Source organism: Halichoerus grypus, chromosome 4 (genome assembly GCF_964656455.1).
Source record: "Halichoerus grypus chromosome 4, mHalGry1.hap1.1, whole genome shotgun sequence".
Taxonomy (NCBI): domain Eukaryota; kingdom Metazoa; phylum Chordata; class Mammalia; order Carnivora; family Phocidae; genus Halichoerus; species Halichoerus grypus.
The window spans coordinates 90,444,551-90,465,558 of NC_135715.1; positions in this window are offsets into that span (position 1 = coordinate 90,444,551).

Below are 21,008 nucleotides of genomic sequence, written 5' to 3' on the forward strand. Positions count from 1 at the left end.
ATTATATAAGGCAATTAATAACAAAAGCAAAGAAACACATTGACAACAATACAATAATAGTGGGGGACTTTAACACCCCCCTCACTGAAAGGGACAGATCGTCTAAGCAAAAGATCAACAAGGAAATAAAGACTTTAAATGACACACTGGACCAAATGGACTTCACAGACATATTCAGAACATTCCATCCCAAAGCAACGGAATACACATTCTTCTCTAGTGCCCATGGAACATTCTCCAGAATAGATCACATCCTAGGTCATAAATCCGGTCTCAAGCGGTACCAGAAGATTGGGATCATCCCCTGCCTATTTTCAGACCACAATGCTTTGAAACTAGAACTCAACCACAAGAGGAAAGTCGGAAAGAACTCAAACACATGGAGGCTAAAGAGCATCCTACTGAAGAGTGAATGGGTCAACCAGGAAATTAAAGAAGAATTAAAAAAATTCATGGAAACCAATGAAAATGAAAACACAACTATTCAAAATCTTTGGGATACAGCAAAGGCAGTCCTAAGAAGAAAGTATATAGCAATACAAGCCTTTCTCAAGAAACAAGAAAGGTCTCAAGTACCCAACCTAACCCTACACCTAAAGGAGCTAGAGAAAGAACAGCAAATAAAGCCTAAACCCAGCAGGAGAAGAGAAATAATAAAGATCAGAGCAGAAATCAATGAAATAGAAACCAAAAGAACAGTAGAACAGATCAACGAAACTAGGAGCTGGTTCTTGGAAAGAATTAACAAGATTGATAAGCCCCTGTCCAGACTTATCAAAAAGAAAAGAGAAATGACCCAAATCAACAAAATCATGAATGAAAGAGGAGAAATCACAACCAACACCAAAGAAATACAAACAATTATAAGAACATATTATGAGCAACTCTATGCCAGCAAATTAGATAACCTGGAAGTAATGGATGCATTCCTAGAGATGTATCAACTACCAAAACTGAACCAGGAAGAAATAGAACACCTGAACAGACCTATAACCACTAAGGAAATAGAAACAGTCATCAAAAATCTCCCAAAACACAAAAGCCCAGGGCCAGATGGCTTCCCAGGGGAATTCTACCAAACATTTCAAGAAGAATTAATACCTATTCTTCTGAAACTGTTCCAAAAAATAGAAATGGAAGGAAAACTTCCAAACTCATTTTATGAGGCCAGCATTACCTTGATCCCAAAACCAGACAAAGACCCCATCAAAAAGGAGAATTACAGACCAATATCCCTGATGAACATGGATGCAAAAATTCTCACCAAAATACTAGCCAATAGGATCCAACAGTACATTAAAAGGATTATTCACCACGACCAAGTCGGATTTATCCCTGGGCTGCAAGGTTGGTTCAACATCCGCAAATCAATCAACGTGATACAATACATTAACAAAAGAAAGAACAAGAATCATATGATCCTCTCAATAGATGCAGAAAAAGCATTTGACAAAGTACAGCATCCTTTCTTGATCAAAACTCTTCAGAGTATAGGCATAGAGGGTACATACCTCAATATCATAAAAGCCATCTATGAAAAACCTACAGCGAATATCATTCTCAATGGGGAAAAACTGAGAGCTTTCCCCCTAAGGTCAGGAACGCGGCAGGGATGTCCACTATCACCACTGCTATTCAACATAGTATTGGAAGTCCTAGCCACAGCAATCAGACAACAAAAAGAAATCAAAGGCATCCAAATTGGCAAAGAAGAAGTCAAACTCTCACTCTTTGCAGATGATATGATACTTTATGTGGAAAATCCCAAAGACTCCACCCCAAAACTGCTAGAACTCATACAGGAATTCAGTCAAGTGGCAGGATATAAAATCAATGCACAGAAGTCAGTGGCATTCCTATACACCAACAACAAGTCAGAAGAAAGAGAAATTAAGGAGTCAATCCCATTTACAATTGCACCCAAAACCATAAGATACCTAGGCATAAATCTAACCAAAGAGGCAAAGGATCTGTGCTCAGAAAACTATAAAATACTCATGAAAGAAATTGAGGAAGACACAAAGAAATGGAAAAACGTTCCATGCTCATGGATTGGAAGAACAAATATTGTGAAGATGTCAATCCTATCTAGAGCAATCTACACATTCAATGCAATCCCCATCAAAATACCATCCACTTTCTTCAAAGAAATGGAACAAATAATCCTAAAATTTTTATGGAACCAGAAAAGACCCCGCATAGCCAGAGGAATGTTGAAAAAGAAAAGCAAAGCTGGCGGCATCACAATTCCAGACTTCCAGCTCTACTACAAAGCTGTCATCATCAAGACAGTATGGTACTGGCACAAAAACAGACACATAGATCAATGGAACAGAATAGAGAGCCCAGAAATGGACCCTCAACTCCATGGTCAGCTAATCTTTGACAAAGCAGGAAAGAATGTCCAATGGAAAAAAGACAGTCTCTTCAACAAATGGTGTTGGGAAAATTGGACAGCCACATGCAGAAGAATGAAACTGGACCATTTCCTGACACCACACACAAAAATAGACTCCAAATGGTTGAAAGACCTCAATGTGAGACAGGAGTCCATCAAAATCCTAAAGGAGAACACAGGCAGCAACCTCTTCGACCTCAGCCGCAGCAACTTCTTCCTAGAAACATCGCCAAAGGCAAGGGAAGCAAGGGCAAAAATGAACTCTTGGGACTTCATCAAGATAAAAAGCTTTTGCAAAGCAAAGGAAACAGTCAACAAAACCAAAAGACAACTGACAGAATGGGAGAAGATATTTGCAAATGACATATCAGATAAAGGGCTAGTATCCAAAATCTATAAAGAACTCATCAAACTCAACACCAAAAGAACAAAGAATCCAATCAAGAAATGGGCAGAAGACATGAACAGACATTTTTCCAAAGAAGACATCCAAATGGCCAACAGACACATGAAAAAGTGTTCAATATCGCTCAGCATCAGGGAAATCCAAATCAAAACCTCAATGAGATACCACCTCACACCAGTCAGAATGGCTAAAATTAACAAGTCAGGAAATGACAGATGTTGGCGGGGATGTGGAGAAAGGGGAACCCTCCTACACTGTTGGTGGGAATGCAAGCTGGTGCAGCCACTCTGGAAAACAGTATGGAGGTTCCTCAAAAAGTTGAAAATAGAGCTACCATATGATCCAGCAATTGCACTACTGGGTATTTACCCCAAAGATACAAAAGTAGGGACCCGAAAGGCTACGTGCACCCCGATGTTTATAGCAGCAATGTCCACAATAGCCAAACTGTGGAAAGAGCCAAGATGTCCATCAACAGATGAATGGATAAAGAAGAAATGGTATATATATACAATGGAATATTATGCAGCCATCAAAAGGAATGAGATCTTGCCATTTGAAACGACGTGGATGGAACTGGAGGGTATTATGCTGAGCGAAATAAGTCAAACAGAGAAAGACATGTATCATATGACCTCACTGATATGAGGAATTCTTAATCTCAGGAAACAAACTGAGGGTTGCTGGAGTGGGGGGTGGGGTGGGAGGGATGGGGTGACTGGGTGATGGACACTGGGGAGGGTATGTGTTCTGGTAAGCGCTGTGAATTGTGCAAGACTGTTGAATCTCAGATCTGTACCTCTGAAACAAATAATGCAATATATGTTAAGAAAGAAAAAAAGAAGAAGAAGAATGTAGCAGGAGGGGAAGAATGAAGGGGGGGAAATCGGAGGGGGAGAAGAACCATGAGAGACGATGGACTCTGAAAAACAAACTGAGGGTTCTAGAGGGGAGAGGGGTGGGAGGATGGGTTAGCCTGGTGATGGGTATTAAAGAGGGCACGTTCTGCATGGAGCACTGGGTGTTATGCACAAACAATGAATCATGGAACACTATATCTAAAACTAATGATGTAGGGCGCCTGGGTGGCTCAGTTGGTTAAGCGACTGCCTTCGGCTCAGGTCATGATCCTGGAGTCCCTGGATCGAGTCCCGCATCGGGCTCCCTGCTCAGCAGGGAGTCTGCTTCTCCCTCTGACCCTCCCCCCTCTCATGTACTCATTCTCTCTCTCTCTCAAATAAATAAATAAAATCTTTAAAAAAAAAAATAAAATAAAATAAAACTAATGATGTAATGTATGGGGATTAACATAACAATAAAAAAATTTAAAAAAAAAAAAAGAAAAGAAGCCTGATGCAAGACTTGATCCCAGGACCCTGGGATCATGACCTGAGCCAAAGGCAGGTGCTTAGTCAACTGAACTACCCAGGTGTCCCATTTTTATTATTTTTTCTCTACAGGTTAAATATTCCTAGTACCTTGCATGGTGTTTCACAAGATAACTTTTTTTATTTCAAGTTTTTATTTGTATTTTAGTTAGTTAACATGTAGTGTAATAATTTCGGGAGTAGAATTTAGTGATTCATCACTTACATATAACACCGAGTGCATCATCATAACAATTGCCCTCCTTACTACCCATCACCCAATTACCCCATCCCCCCAACCACCTCCCCTCTAGCAACCCTCAGTTTGTTCTCTATAATTAAGAGTCTTTTATGGTTTGCCTCCATCATTTTTTTTTGCCTTTCCCTTATGTTCATCTGTTTTGTTTCTTAAAGTCCACATATGAGTGAAATCATATGGTATTTGTCTTTCTCTGACTGACTTCTTTGGTTTGGCATAGTACACTCTAGCTCCATACACATCATTGCAAATGACAAGATTTTATTCTTTTTGATGGCTGAGGAATATTCCATTGTATATATGTGCCACATCTTCTTTATCCATTCATCAATCAGTGGACATTTGGGCTCTTTCCATAGTTTGGCTATTGTTGGTAATGCTGCTATAAACATTAGGGTGCATGTACTCCTTCAAATCAGAATTTTTGTATCCTTGGGTAAATACCTAGTAGTGCAATTGCTGGGTAATAGGGTGGTTCTATTTTTAACATCTTGAGGAACCTCCATACTCTGTTTCCCAGAGTGGCAGTACCAGTTTGCATTCCCACCAACAGTGTAAACAGTGTTCCCCTTTCTCCACATCCTTACCAACATCTGTTGTTTCCTGAGTTGTTAATTTTGTCATTCTGATGAGTGTGAGGTGAGTGTGAGGTGAGTGTGAGGTGGTATCTCACTGTGGTTTTGATTTGTATTTCCCTGATGATGAGTGATGTTGAGCATCTTTTCATGTGTCTGTTAGGCATCTGGATGTCCTTTTGGAAATATGTCTATTCATGGCATTCCTATACCCCAACAACAAGACAGAAGAAAGAGAAATTAAGGAGTCAATCCCTTTAACAATTGCACCCAAAACCATAAGATACCTAGGAATAAATGTAACCAAAGAGGCAAAGGATCTGTACTCAAAAAACTATAAAATACTCATGAAAGAAATTGAGGAAGACACAAAGAAATGGAAAAATGTTTCATGCTCATGGTTTGGAAGAACAAATATTGTGAAGATGTCAATCCTACCTAGAGCAATCTACACATTCAATGCAATCCCCATCAAAATACCATTAACTTTTTTACAAAGAAATGGAACAAATAATCCTAAAATTTGTATGGAACCAGAAAAGACCCCGAATAGCCAGAGGAATGTTGAAAAAGAAAAGCAAAGCTGGTGGCATCACAATTCCGGACTTCCAGCTCTATTACAAGGTGTCATCATCAAGTCAGTATGGTACTGGCACAAAAACAGACACATAGATCAATGGAACAGAATAGAGAGCCCAGAAATGGACCCTCAACTCTATGGTCAACTAATCTTTGACAAAGCAGGAAAGAATGTCCAATGGCAAAAAGACAGTCTCTTCAACAAATGGTGTTGGGAAAATTGGACAGCCCCTTGCAGAAGAATGAAACTGGACCATTTCCTTATACCACACACAAAAATCGACTCCAAATGGTTGAAAGACCTCAATGTGAGACAGGAGTCCATCAGAATCCTAGAAAAGAACACAGGCAGCAAACATCTTTGACCTCAGCCGCAGCAACTTCTTCCTAGAAACACTGCCAAAGGCAAGGGAAGCAAGGGCAAAAATGAACTATTGTGACTTCATCAAGATAAAAAGCTTTTGCTCAGCAAAGGAAACAGTCAACAAAACCAAAAGACAACCCACAGAATGGGAGAAGATATTTGCAAATGACATATCAGATAAAGGGCTAGTATCCAAAATCTATAAAGAACTTATCAAAGCCAACATCCAAAGAACAAATGATCCAATCAAGAAATGGGCAGAAGACATGAACAGACATTTTTCCAGAGAAGACATCTAAATGGCCAACAGACACTTGAAAAAGTGCTCAACATCGCTCAGCATCAGGGAAATCCAAATCAAAACCTCAAAGAGATACCACCCCACACCAGTCAGAATGGCTAAAATTAACAAGTCAGGAAATGACAGATGTTGACGAGGATGCAGAGAAAGGGGAATCCTCCTACGCTGTTGGTGGGATTGCAAGCTGGTGCAGCCACTCTGGAAAACAGTATGGAGGTTCCTCAAAAAGGTGAAAACAGAGCTACCGTACGACCCAGCAATTGCACTACTGGGTATTTACCCCAAAGATACAAATGTAGGGATCCAAAGGGGTATGTGCACCCCAATGTTTATAGCAGCAATGTCCACAATAGCCAAACTATGGAAAGAGCCAAGATGTCCATCAACAGATGAATGGATAAAGAAGTGGTATATATATACAATGGAATATTAGGCAGCCATCAAAACAAACAAACAAACAAAATCTTGCCATTTGCAAGGACATGGATGGAACTAGAGGGTATTATGCTAAGCAAAATAAGTCAATCAGAGAAAGACATGTATCATGTGACCTCACTGATATGAGGAATTCTTAATCTCAGGAAACAAACTGAGGGTTGCTGGAGTGGTGGGGGGTGGGAGGGATGGGGTGGCTGGTGACAGACATTGGAGAGGGTATGTGCTACGGTGAGCGCTGTGAATTGTGTAAGACTGTTGAATCTCAGATCTGTACCTCTGAAACAAATAATACATTATATGTTAAAAAAAGAAAAAAGAAGATAGTAGGAAGGTAAAAATGAAGGTGGGGAATCAGAGGGGGAGAGGAACCATGAGAGACTATGGACTCTAAGAAACAAACCGAGGGTTCTAGAGGGGAGGGGCATGGGGGGATGGGTTAGCCTGGTGATGGGTATTAAAGAGGGCACGTACTGAATGGAGCACTGGGTGTTATACGCAAACAATGAATCATGGAACACTACATCAAAAACTAATTATGTAATGTATGGTGATTAACATAACATAATAAAATAAAATTTTAAAAATTACATATGTGGCTTGCCTTTGCAACTCTCATTTTATTTCTGTTTCACAACACTGGCCTAATGCCACAGAGCTGTTCCATAACAGAGAGCTAAAACACATTTTCTCTGATTTGAGGTCCATGTTGACTTTATTTGTACATCGTGGCTTGAGAAGAAACCAGTCTGTTGGCAGTCAAACTACTACAAAATCTGTCTTCATGGCAGAGTTTCTATAGTAGAATCACCATTTTCTGCCATGAGTAATTTCACAAATTCACATCCTTATGATGAAAGGCAGCAGCAAGCAACAATTGGAAACATTCTTCTCTTTGGGTTTCCGGAGGTAGGATCTGCACATATGTACCTTACATTGATTCCTATTTACAACTGGTGCGAAGAAATTCCCTGAAGACCGATGGAATGAAAAGAATCAAGTCCTCAGTGGCACTCTCCCTTTTAAACTTTAGTACACTGGCATGTGATACATGAAAGTTTAATTTGTCACTTTGTGGAAAGTCAGCCTGAAGCAAGGTTCTGATTATAATAGTCTTTCTTTAGATCATTTCCCAGGCACATTTCGCAACACACAAATGAAATAAAGGTATGATTTGTTCCCCCATTCTGCTGGTTTCAGTCTTGTAGCTGATAGAGGTTTATTTTTATCTTAACATTGGAGGTTGCCCCTAGCACTCCTGAATAATTAAGAACCATGTTTCCAGTAGTTCCTAAACAGCAAAATACCCAGTCCTTTTTCTATCATTAGTTAATAACAGAGTTAAGGTTGCTGCTTAGAAAAATAGTAACTTTTTGTTGAGTTAAATTGACAGTTCTAATTTGCACCTTTTTTCCTCCTAAATATGCAAATTCCTTGTTCCTTCAGCATCAATGTGAAAACCCATGGGCTTCTTATGACATAGGTGATGTTCATCCAGTAGTTCAAGGGAACTTCTAAGTGACAATCACACTTAGTTTTATGCTTCACTTTGGTAAATAACTTGCTGATTTACATTAATCTAAGTATAGAGACTTTGTGCAAGGATCTTAGTTAAAACCTTTATACACTACTAAAAGTTTAGGGAAAAACTTCATTTATCTAATTGATTCTACTATATCCCACTTTTATCTCTTTGTGATGCAGCTGGACTTTTTAGTCTATGACAATTCATGGTCTGGAGTGTTTGGTATCAGTCATGGCAGGACTGAAAATCAGCCACTTTTCTGGAATTCTCTCAAGATTGACACCTGGAAGAACTCCTCTGCATGCAAGTAATGCAACTATACACACCCTCATAGACTAGTGTTTCATCCCTAGGTTATCACTAGAATTAAGACAGAGGACAAAGGATTCAAGGTCATGTGGGTTAATTAAATATTATCAAAGGGATATACTTGTCAATTACACATACAATAACTTATTTATCTTTATTTCCTGACTATCTAAATCTCTTGTTTTCATATTTTCCCATTTTTCAGTTCTTGCCAGAAAACATTTTAACTAACATGATCCAGTGTAAGGCTAATTAAATGACCATGCCTACTTCCAATGAATCCCCTATTATTGTATCAGTCTCATCTGTTTCCTTCATTGCAACTCTCATGTTGGGAATCATAAATTTGTTTAATAGCTACCTAATCTCTGCTCCCATTTGACTGTAAGTCCTGAGAAGTAAGTGTCTTATCTATTTTATTTTTCTCTATTTTATCTGCAACATCCAACCTAGGGTCTATAACATATATGGTGCATCATAAGTGTTCGCTGAATTTTATTAAATCTAAAAGAGAAAACTTGTTTCATCTAGAAATGAGTGATGCCGCAGCAGCCTGAACAGGAGGACCAGGTTAATGTCTAATTGGGCAACAGAAGTCTGCTAAACGAGGGGATGCCTGGGTGGTTCAGTTGGTTAAGCATCTGCCTTTGGCTCAGGTAATGATCCCAGGGTCCTGGGATTGAGCCTGCACCGGGCTCCTTGCTCAGTGGCGAGCCTGCTTCTCCTTCTGCCTGCAGCTGCCCCGCTTGTGCTCTCTCTCTCTCTCTCTGACAAATAAATAAAATCTTAAAAAAAAAAAAGAAAGAAAGAAGAAGTCTGCTAAACAGAATTTAGAATTGCAAGAAAAGAGCCAAGGACTGTATGAATGGAAGAGTTTCCATGGTTGGCTCACCTATAAGTACAGCCAGGAGGGAGTTGTGCCTAAAAACCTGCTACATGAGTCACACTGGCAGAGTTTCTGATCTAGAGCCATATTCTTTTTATGCAAAGGAGCCTAAGTTTAATTTTGCTATGATGGGAGGGAGAGACTCTGCATGGGTTTACTGTATTTCTAAAGGGGCAATATGCTGAGGCTAGGTTTTCCAGGCAAAATTTTGGAAATCAGAATGTGTTTTTGCTTAATATTTTCACCAATGTCTCAGAATTGTTCCACCTAAATCTAAATAATAAATTCTCTTCTCCGCTCTTAACACCTCACTGTACTATCCGTTACCCTTCGGTTCTCTGAATTCCATTATTATGCCAAACACTAATTCGCTAAATATTGCTGATGTGAGTTAAAAACACCATGACTACGTAACATCACATACCTACGCAGGAGAAGTAATGAACCCTACTAAGTTACTTGCTGAAACATTTTATAAAAACTGTTTTTTGTCCATTTTAATCATCATCATCATAATCTTTGCTGAAATACATAGGGATTACACAGACCACATACCTATCTATAACATTATTAGGGCCTTTTTTCAACTTCAGAATTGATAAATGATGAAAATAGTTTAAGTGACTTGTAGTATGTTTTTATATACTTTTGGTCAATAAATAATAATATGAATAATACTTCAATCTATAATATATGTTATTTATAATATGCATTAATCTTTTCTTCCAGTACACATTCTCTATTTTCTGAGCCATTCCAGGTTAGTATTTTTTTTTCTCAATTGTTCAGATTTAGTACATTGCATCCTCAAGTTCATTGGCTGCTTCTTTTTGTGAGGATCCCCATTGTTATCTGCTATTATTTAAATAAATTATATCTTTAAATAAAATATACCTCAATGTAAGTATTAAATCCTCACCATAACATCAAGAGAGATTTGTTTCTTTCAATAATAACTATAATGTTCTAGCTACCTACCTTTTTTTTTTTTCCTGAAATGACATTTTGGTGTGGCTTTATCTTACGGGATTTTTTTTTTTTATTTGACTGTTTGCTTATATGGACAACTCTATTCTCTTTCAGGTTTGGGAGGAAAACAGCATGGAGAAGAAATTTTAAATACCTCATATTAGAATAATTTCTTACCCAATTCATGAAGTCAAAGCTGGAAAGCAACAAAGCACATCATCTATCTTCATTGCCCTTCCACAACCAGTTTGAACATAAACATGCACCAGTACACACAATATTAAACGGCATTGATGTTTTTGTAAAATAGTTAAGATACAAGTCCACGAACCAAGTTTTTCTGGGCTTCAAATTACAGGAATAGGAAAGAACTAAAATCGAACACTTCCTAAGAGTGCTGGATAAAGATATAACTCCTGTGTATAGACAAGCAGCTAAGAGAGAAAGAGAAATCTCTAAATGCCAGAAACAAATATAAATACAGGGACTCTTAAGTTGTTTATGTTTTTACGAATGTATGTGAATGTATGTGTTTTGTGAATGTATGGATCAGTTGTTAATGTGTCTAAAAAGATTTGAGAGGAAATGTTAATAGCATGGTTGGAAGATACAATAAAATCATGGTACTTTAAAGAGTTACACACCCCTAGTGAAAGGAACTCTCTACAATAAGCACTGGGGTGTATGTAAGTGACGAGTCACTAAATTCCACTCCTGAAACCAATATTATTAGTATGTTAACTAAGTGGAATTCAAATAAAAACCTGGAATAAATAAATAAATACATACATACATACAAAAGAGCACCAGGGAAACTTATGGATACTTTCTGTTATCCCCAAAGCTCCAGCCCTCAGCTTTCTCTACACTGCTGGGCTCTGGAATTCTGAGCTATGGGAATGATTGGCTCACTCGTCTTCTGGATTTGGGTTGAGGTTTACCAGTGGGGAGTACAGCAAGGAAATAAAAGAATGTAGGTGAGGTTTGGATATTTATTTCCCCAGCTTCTTATTTTCAATTTGCCACATTCAGGTCCTTCCTGACATAAGGTCAGGAAGCCAACCAATACAGTTTTATCAGCCTCCAGAATCTAAAGAATGGCTCAGTCTTCTCACTCCTTCAGACTTAGCTTCAGTCACTCAGCCTTTCTTATTACTGTCTCTGAGGTGTTATAGTTTTGATTTCCCTATAGCTTGTCTATGTCTTCTAACAATCTTTTATTAATTCTTCTCAAATATCCCAATACAAATATACCATATATTCTCTGTCAGGACTCTGGCTGATATGGAGACTAAAAGAAATGTACCATTCACCTTCTCTTCAGGGAAGAACCCCTTTTTTCATGGTCAAGGAAACTATACTTGAAGAAGCTTCAAGTTCAAATTTACCTTACTTATATAGTATAAGAATGATAAAATTTAAATATTAACATAAAAATTATTCTCGGCAAGATATATCATGACTCATTTGGCAAAAACAAAACTTTAAACACGCTGCAAAAGACATGTTCACAACCCAAGGACATGATTTTCCCAGATATGCCAGGGGTTTAATCCTTACTAAATATAATGCTCACAGTCAAACTGGCAAAAACATGAAGAAATGATTCACCATGAATGAGCAAAGAGCCATATGAGAGAGTATGATTAGAATGTCAAAATCATTTTTTTTGAGATGAGTTTTTCCATCTTGTCATTTTGTCCAGAGAATAGATGAATGAGAGAACAAAATGCTAAAAGGGTAACAATGATCCCAGAAAAAATATACACTAAACATATCAGAAGAGACCTGAAACCAGGGGGAAAAGAAAGAAAGAAAAAGAATATGATCAGGCTGATGAATAGAGCAGAGCCACACACTAGATTTTGGTCTGTTAGAAGAAATTGCTTCCCAAAATTTTAAAGAAAGAAAAATTTATACATATACAAAAATAAGAGTAAATACAATGAAGGAATGGAATATGACTGTAAAGATGAAAATTTAAAAAGATTTTAAAAAAGGAATTGATAAGGCATTGGTTAAAAAAAGAAAGAAGAAAAATTAAAAAAAAAAAAAAGGAGAGAATGTGATCAGGTGGGAGACTAGAACAAAGCCAAACACTAGATTTAGGGTATATTTTAGTCTGTTAGAAGAAACTGTATCCCAAAATTTTAAAGAAAGAAAAACTTTATATATACAAAAAATAAGGTTAAATACAATGAAGGGATAGAATATGACTGTAAAATGAAAATTAAAAAAGATTTAAAAAAAAGGAATTGATAAGATGCTGGTTAAAAAAGAAAGAAAAATTCAAAAAAAAGATCAAAATCAGAAGCTAATACAATAACTAGGAATAATGAGTTAAACTAGTGTGTATACAGTGGATATATACAAGAATACACATTCAAAAAATAGGCATATTTGAAAAAAATAATGTAATAAACAGTATATTTATGTAATTAGAAAATGATTAGTAACCTTTAAGGTAAATATGAGGAAATTAGCTACAAATGCTACTCTAAGCTTACAAATTCACAAACCACCGGAGAGAAATTCATAGATACAGAAGACAGCACAAGATTTTCAACTTTAGACTAATCTAAATCCTAGAAGTAAAAAAGCTAATATATCTTATTCTTAAATATTAAAAGCAATATTTAATAAGATAATGACTGAAGATTTTACAGGATTGTTTAAAGAACCCAATCTGGAACTAAATACATTGTTACAAAAATAATGTCATAAAAGAAAGTTTAAAAACAAATGAATCTTAGAAAAAAGGAAAAAAAAAATTTTCCCTAAAAATACAATAACGAAGTTGTTTTTTCAAGATCTACAGTGTACTTCATAGAAAATGGAAAAATACATTTCAACTAAACTGTCATTCAAGAATGAAACTGATTCTTCAGAAAAACAAAGCATGAGAGTTTGTCACTCATACCTATATGCTAAACATTTGCTAAAAGACTCATATGAGACAGAAAAAAATTAAATCCAAAGAGATGATGACAAGTGAAAGAAATATTCCGGGCAAAAAATGTGTGAAATAGAATAAGTTACTTTAAATGAACTTTTTTTTTTTCCTTTTTCTGGTGTTACATCTTTTCTTCTACTCTGAAATATTTAGCTTATGAACATTCAACTTAGTGATTTTATGCAATGGTATTTGCTGCTCTTCTATAGTGAAAAAAAAAGAATCTGTTCTGTTTTGATGGTGATGATAGATCCCCACTGGGAAGAAAAATCAATGTCATGAATGTCATGCCATATGACATATATGTAATGTCCTAGCATAGGAGTGTTCATCATTTAACTGTTTTTCAATACATTTTACATCTTTATGCAAACAAGTGGGGAAGAAAGAAGTCCACACAAGTGCTCCTTAAACGTAATTGTGAATCCAAATTACCTTATTAGAATGCAGGCTTGAGGACTTCTAGGTGGAGCTTAAAAGCCTGCGTCTCCTTCAAGCTCCAGGGAATAGTGACTTCTTGTTGCTCTGGGGATGTTCATAGTAGCAAGTGTATTCATACCCTTCTGGAGGGAGTAATAGTTACTTACATGCTTTAGAAATGATGCAGAGCAATTACTGTAAATTGATTCTCCACTAAATTGCAAACATTGTTTTGTATTTCTGTGTGGGATTATTATTTCCACCTTAAATCTTACTTTACATTTACCTTCAATACTTCCTTACTAAGAGGTTGGAGTGCCAGACATTTTACCTGATAATTCAGATAAGACATACGTCATGAACTCACACTTTAAAATTCCAGGAGTCCCTTTTATCCACTTTTTAAACTGGAATTAAATTGTTGGTTCTCTCTCGTGGAAGTAGACTGCTTTCTTGACATTAAATGATCACTGTAAACACTTTCACACAAATATGGGGATATTTCACTGAACATGCTCATCTGCTTTTTTCTCTCTTTGCCTTGCTGTTAACTAACTACTACAGTTCTCCATGTTCTAATTAAGTAATTAAACACATGTTTTGGAATCATAATCTGTAGAGTGCTTTTATCATTACAGGTAAAACAATAAGAATGAGGTTAATGGCATTTTTTCTGCAGTAGAGGAAAACAGAACAGATGGGACTGAGCTATTTGTTCCTAAGTCTGAGGCAGTTCATCATGACAGATTTGTGATGAATGCTAAACCATCAGAGGTGACTGTCCTTATTGTATTATTTAATATTTGGGTGATTACTTTATTGGTATCACAGGATGGAAATAGTAAGCTCTTTAAGGAGGAGTGTTCTGGGCGTTCTGATTTGAGATTGCTTTGAAATGGCTAATAAAACTACCCCTATAATTTTAACTTACATTGCACCAGTGAGAGGTGGATGGGATAAGAAGATAAAATTTATTTAAAAGCTGGGCTAGGCCTGGATTTAATTCCAGGGGAAGTAAGATAGAAACATGAGTAATGATCCCAGAGTTTCTAGACTGTGCCTTGTTCTCTCCTTCCATTCTCTTACTCTGCATCTGCTTCATTCTCTCTGACCTGTGCTGATACCTTAAATTCTTTTGTGGATAGAGATTACAGTTTTCCTTACACATTTCAGAAAACATCTGAAGTAATAATTCCACAAGAAAAAGAAGCATAGGGATTTATTCACCTTAAGAAATAAATGAGTGGCATTTTTTCAAAGATTATTTTTGACGAATGGAAAATGTGCTGAGTATATTTAAACATATGGAAGATTGGAGAAGTAAAAATTGATTCAAGGAGATCAAACTCAGGGTTTGATTAGAGCCAAGAAACTCACAGTTTGACTAGAAGTGGTGAATACTGTAAACTCCTACTATATTTTGTTAATTAGCAAAAGCAAATCCAATTTTTAATGGCTCTTTTTGGATTTTTCTCATTTCCCAAGTCCAAAATTTTGTCAATTTTAATAAATCAATCTCCCCAGTTGGAATAATTGAAAATATCTCCTTGTAATTTTTGGCTTGTTGAATCCTAGGCAGAAAACAAGTTCTTTAAAGTCAATGATTGTTTATTTTAGTTTTCTAATTATTGTGTCTGGGATGAGGCCTTATTTATATGAGGTATCCCAGATAGATACTAAATGCATAGGTGGAGTGGAAATGTATCTTTTCTACTGTCACTTTAAGAGGCATATTAATGTAGGGGCTCCTGGGTGGCTCAGTTGGTTAAGGGTCTGCCTTCTTCGGCTCAGGTCGTGATCCCAGCGTCCTGGGATCAAGCCGGCACCGGGCTCCCCGCTCTGCAGGGAGCCTGTTTCTCCCTCTCCCTCTGCCTGTTGTCCCCCCTGCTTGTGCTCTCTCTCTCTCTCTGTCAAATAAATAAATATAATCTTTAAAAAAAAGTTGCATATTAATGCCTATGTGCCTGCCACAGGAGAATGAAAAAAAAAAAATAAAGACAAAATTTGCGACCAACACAAACCTAGGTTAAAACCATCCTCTGCCAAATTCTAGATATGGTGGTCTTGAGATAATCAATTTTTTTAAGCCTCTGCTTTTTCATCTATAAAATGGGAAAGCTGCCATCAGAAATTCTTTTGAATATTAAGAGTAGTCAAAGATAAACCATGCCAGACATTAATTAAAATGGTAAGAAGATTTCATTCAGTAACTTCCAACCTTAGGGGAAACTACTGAGCTCTGTTCTGACTTGCACAGAGGTGACTGGACACTTTGAAGAAAATGAAAGCGTAGGGAGGGGATGAGCAGGGCTCAGGAGAGTCAGGGAAGTAAAAATTATAAAAGGTTAGTCAGTGTAAATGCAATTAAGCCAGCTGTGTCTGCTGGTTGACCATCACAGAAGTTAGGATTTCTTCTCCCCACAGAAACTGGGAGACAGAGGCCCTATTTCCCCTTGATGATTACTTTTCAAAGCAATGGCTTCTAGGTCCTTGGGAAAGACACTCCTGAATTGTCAAAGATAACATATTCACAGTGTATGTCCTTTTTAGTATTTGCTCTAAAAAAGAGAGTTCAGGGGCCTATCATCCAGTGTTGGCTACCAGTCAATTCTCCTCCACATGTTGAGCTTTGTCAAGCAGGCATTTAAGGTGGGCCTGAGGGGATCGTAGGGACGCAACTTTATGCTTCTAGAAGGTAGGCTAGAATTTGGCCATCTCTTAATGCAGAGGTTTGGATGGAGTCATGTGCAAGATTTCTGCAGTTCCCAGGTCAAAATGAATATAAAATCCTTAACATAATACTGACATAATGTAAGCAGTTAACTCAATGTTTCTAAATCCATTATGAAGAAGCAACTTAATCATTCCAGGAGCATGAGTAATCTTAAATTCATCAAGATACTATGTGAAAATACAGTTATTTAAAGTTGGAATGGATGGAAACCATACTAATAGACTCAAAATTAAGTAAAATATATATTCCCATAATGCATACTTGGATAAGAATAGCAACAATTTAAAACTCTCCGGTTTATGAACTGCTGCTGGAATGTAAATATGAACGAACCCTAAAAGGTACAGTCCACAACAATAATCAAATCATGGAGTTTTTCAGTCATGTTAACTTTCAAAGATGCCACTCTGAAAGAATACTAAGACAAGAATCTCCATGCACATGGCATGCAGAGGGATTCTAAGTGTGACCTCACAGTTAGCATGGCAAGTCAGTGAGGTCTGGAGCAAAGGAGTGGACAGCCCAGCTGCATTCACCCACCCTCCCCATTTCCAACTCAGACATCCTCAGACATTTATTTCCACCTCCACTTTCATAGTATGCTCAGTCATTCTGATGCTACTCTGGCCTTTCTTTTTTCTTTTATCAGTCCTTGCTCTCTATTGGCCCTAATCTGATCAGAACACATGTCTGATCTGGGAATTAGGATCAGTTCAGTTTCCATGGGCAAGGCCAGTCCTTTCTGATCTTCACCCATGGCTACATGTAGTCACAGATTTAATGAAATACACTCTAGGTGGACATCAGTCCTGAGTTTTCCTCCATTAAGAAATACAAAACTGGGGTCCCTTTAATCTTCCTGGGCCCTGGGCTAGATTACAGCCACCTCCAAAGTCTCTGCCATCAGTAATCTTCACCTACAACTTATCATCATCGTCATCACCACCACCACCACCATCACCTTCATCACCATTAAATGTTGTTGAGCAGTAAGTGTCAAATGCTGTGTAAAGATCTCTGCGGGGATTATTTCATTTAATTTTAACTGCCACACTGTATGTAGGTGGTGGGGAACTGAAGCTTCAAGAACCTTCCCTAAGTATGGAGTCTGGCTATAAGCTGAGGCCTGCAGAAAGCCCAGGCCTGGATTTTTAGGATTTCTGATTCATTGTATTTCAGCATCCCTTGCATGCACATCAAAGACTAAATCTAGAACTGATTAATTAATTAATTAATTAATTAATGTACAATAAAACAAAATAAAAAACTGACCCAGTTAGCATTTTTCCAAAAATCATGTTAGTAAAATAGAGTTTTCTTTTCCCTTCCACTGTCTTAACGTTTTGCATGTGTGTATTTAGGCAAAAAAAGTGCAGTTGAAATTTTAGTAAGATCTTTTATGGAACCACTAGATCTAGTAACTGTCATAAACCCTTATACTGACAATACGCATTACCTGGAATCATCATCTTCTGGGGAATAATTGCAAACTCTTTGGTTGCATCTGTCCAGCTGTGTATTGTTTGAGTGCTGCTTGAATTTTCTTTTCTCTTTTTAATGAAAAATTAAAAAAAAAAATGTTCTGCAGCTCATAAACAGTTGAAGAGCCACAAATAAAGACAGCTTGGATATATAAACCCCAAATTTCATTTAAAGGAAACATTCAGTAGAAAATATTCAGCTGGTCTTATGTAGCCTGCCATGCAGTGCCAAAGCATTCCAAAGTGAAAATCTTTTTGAGTGGTGAGTTAGCAAACAGTAACTGGAAATAATAAATATCTGTGGCCTGCTTCCTTCTCCTGTCTTGTCTTCTAAAACTTGAAAGAAATTCCCACACCTGGGTGTTTTAAAATACCTGTTCTTTCTTTTTTTCATTTTTATAAAAACAGAGGTCTTATATATCGAGTATCAAAACTATGCAGAAACTTCTTTTTAAAAAAAGCAATTCCATCAAAGTCTGGGTTTTGTAGTCAAATAGCAATGAGATGGAATTTACCCTCTGTAGTCAAACAGCAATGAGATGGAATTTACCCTCTGTTTGTTATGTGACCTTGGACAAGTTATCTCCCTGCATATTCATTATGAAATGTAGAGAGATGACAGATAGATATTCTATATTATATATAACCTTACATAGATATGTGTATATATATATATATGTATAAAGATACATAATAAATCATATTACATATAAATATGAGTTGTGTGTGTGTGTGTATATATATATATATATATATATATATATATATATATATATATATAATTCAGGGCTCATGTTACAAACCTCTCCTCTCTACATTAAAACCATCTATTTCAAATAAGCTTACTTATTTTGAACAAATGAATTAATGCCAAGAAAAAAATATAATTGCTGTTTAATTCCTAGTTTCCCCAGAAATACTGGCATTTTTTAAAATGACAAAAATAAAAACAATGATACTTAGGAATGCCAGTGGGGAAGATATTTTGGGCAGCAAATGTCTATTTTGCTAATGCCAAAATGAAATCTGTCTCCCAAGCCGAGTTGTAGAAGACAATAATGAGGCCAGAGGCAATTTCAATAGCTATCCCTTTAGGCTCCACAACAGTTGGGGGCAGATGGACTGAGGGTTTGGATGACAGGAGATTGAGTGGAGATAAATAACAATGAAATATACAGATATTTACCAAACACACAATCATAACATATCCTAAACAATTATGTCCCAAAGCTAGAAATACATTGAAGTTTATTTAGATCTTTTCTCTACCAGCACCAACTATTGTTTTTTTGGGTTTTTTTTTTAAAGATTTTATTTATTTATTTGACAGAGAGAGATGGCGAGAGAGAACACAAGCAGGGTAAGAGGGAGAGAGAGAAGCAGGCCTCCCGCCGAGCAGGGAGCCCAACTCGGGACACCATCCCAGGACCCTGGGATCAAGACCTGAGCCGAAGGCAGAACCCTAACAACTGAGCTGCCCAGGCGCCCCTGCACCAGCTATTGTTAATAGGGTCACTTCACAATTCTGTGTAAGGTAACCCTAACCCTATTAAACCGTATCACATACAATCTTTGACTTTTTTTGGATACTCACAGCTGTTCTGTGAAGACAATGGTTTCATCACCATTTGAATCATCATAGGAAAAATTTTAAAGAATGAAAGAAAACAAGAGGATGGAAAGAGAGAATAGTATCTGTTGGGAGCCTATTCAGGGATTATCCTAGATGTGTTCAGATCATTAGCTCATTTACTCCTTGCAATAACTCCATGGGGGTAGGATTATTTCTCCACTTATTTTTCATAAAGGAAACAAGATGAAGCTTTGAGAGTTTAGGCATCCTGTCGGATATCACATGCAGAAAAGTAGTCTATGGTCATGCTGGGATTTGAATCTGCCTTTAAGCGCCTTCAAAATTAACTAATATGTAATGCATTAGACACAGACACATGTCTGACTTTTAGCTTGTGCTCTTTCCATAACACTAGATGCATTTGCTATATGACAGACCTGCATGACTAGTCTCTAAGAAATGACCCTTTTTAAAATGAAATCTCCTCATGAACCTTGAAATCCCTGACTTCAGGACTATTCTCTCCCCTCTTCCAGCTCCTAGGGCAGTATGACATTATAAAGCAAAGAATAATTGTGTGGGATCTCTTTAAATCTTGAATTACTATTATTATTATTATTTATTTTGTAATTTAGATGCCATCTTATTCTTGCATTGCTAAAGAGAAACAAAATGCTTGATTGATGTAAACTCTGGCCCCACCAATAAAGTCCCAGATGATGAAATTTTTGTGAATTTTGAGTCTAAAGGAGCTAGTTGCTTTCTGGGCCCAGTCCAGTGAAATTAATGCCTACACTTTTGAAAAACAAGATATAACATATTCAAACATATTTATTCAATACTTTGATTTCAATAATGTGAATGTCTGCATGGTAAAATTCTGTTTTTTGAAGCCAAGAGAAATACACAAACAAAGAAAAATATTGTTAACTCTAGCTTAAGCAGCTTGGGAATTGATATTTAATGAAATATGTAACACAAAAAGGAATACATATTTTATTTGTGTTTGTTTTCTACTCTTCTACTCCAAAGACACCTTTCAATGCTTGTTCACAAACAGCTGTCAGCATCTGTCTTCAGAAATGAAATAAGGAAAAGAAAATGACAATAGAACGTATCTATTGCATCTCTAGGGAAGCATATTCTTAATTTCCTATAATTTACTCTACTTAATTTGACAGTTGGAAACTTTGTCTCATTTAGTCCCCAGAACTCAGTGGTATACATCGCTCAGTGAGCTTAATTTTATTACAGATATTATCCAAATGCTTTTTAATCATCCAAGATCATGAGGAGCACCAGAGAGGCAATGTTATTTAACAGGGACACTTACAAGTGAATTAAACAGAGATGGTACTGATTGATACAGTTGTTTGAGCTTCCCCTGCACTCTCATTCTGTTTACATGTTAGCTTTGAGATGAGACTGCCATGGCTTGAAGCTTGATACCGAGTCTTCTTTGATTGTGCAGTAA